We start from the raw sequence: 1,310 nt of genomic DNA, 5'->3' as shown, positions 1-1,310 counted from the left end.
CATGTTCCATAGAATCGCTATGGATAGTAATTCCATGCTCTACTAAGAATAGAACAGTAGGGATCTATTATCGACCACCTGACCAAGACAGTGATAGTGACTCTGAAATGCTAAGGGAGATTAGAGAGGCTATCAAAATAAAGAACTCAATAATAGTGGGGGATTTCAATTATCCCCATATTGACTGGGTACATGTCACCTCAGGACGAAATGCAGAGACAAAATTTCTCAATACTTTAAAAGACTGCTTCTTGGAGCAGCTGGTACAGGAACCCACAAGGGGAGAGGCAATTCTCGATTTAGTCCTGAATGGAGTGCAGGATCTGGTCCAAGAGGTAACTATAACAGGACCGTTTGGGAATAGTGACCATAATACAACAACATTTAACATTCCTCAGTGGGGTCCTTTTAACTTCATGACTCTCATACATTGTCTAAACTGACTGTGTATAAACTCACCACTACTCCTCCCTCCAGAGTATGCCAAACCTGCTCAAGGCTCCTGGTACCAGCACAATTCAAGGGCTTGGTGATTTAAGCAGTGGTAGAGGCCTGTGTTTCTATTCCATAATATAAATGGCCTGAAACCGAAGATCAGAACCCAGTGTTGTTGCTTTGCATGCCTGTCTAGTCCAACCCTCCTCGCACACCGGCAGGCTGGAAAAAACCCACGGAAGCACTATTTTCTTGTTTTTGACACGACTCATCCCTAATGAAGCATAGCAATATTTATTTGCCATTGCCTGTAAACAGCACTCAAAAAAAGAGTCCTCAGCAAATGAATGGCTCCAGACTGATCTAATGAAGCATGTGTGGAAAACACACATGTAGGTAATGGAGGTTAAGGAAGGCCAAGCCTTCCAAGTTACAAACAGGTTGGTCAACAGCAAGACATGGAGCAGAAATAGATACCATGACAGTGAATAATAAATAAGGTATATATTTATTATAGATGAGCCCTATCTACTTGTCTGTAAAAAGTACCTCGCACACCTCTGGTGCCATATAAACTACATACTATTGTCTCTCTATACAATTAGTGAAGTACGACAGTTCAACCAAAAAGTGGTAATATATTTGTTTCCTTCCCCTTCACCCCCTTTGCTCTTTTACAGTAAAGCAGCAACAATATAAAGCCAATTACCTTCCCTAATGTTTATGCACGCTCAGCTTATATTAGTAAGGAAAATGTACCAAATGTACCAAACCTTACAACTTTGTTCAACATCGCAACACCCCCTCATGGCAACTTTTGATAGGGCCACATTCTGAAATGCAAGTAACTACTGAATGAACATTTTTTAAAAAGC

Source organism: Malaclemys terrapin, chromosome 10 (genome assembly GCF_027887155.1).
Source record: "Malaclemys terrapin pileata isolate rMalTer1 chromosome 10, rMalTer1.hap1, whole genome shotgun sequence".
In the NCBI taxonomy this organism is placed as follows: domain Eukaryota; kingdom Metazoa; phylum Chordata; order Testudines; family Emydidae; genus Malaclemys; species Malaclemys terrapin.
This window is presented reverse-complemented; position numbering follows the sequence as displayed.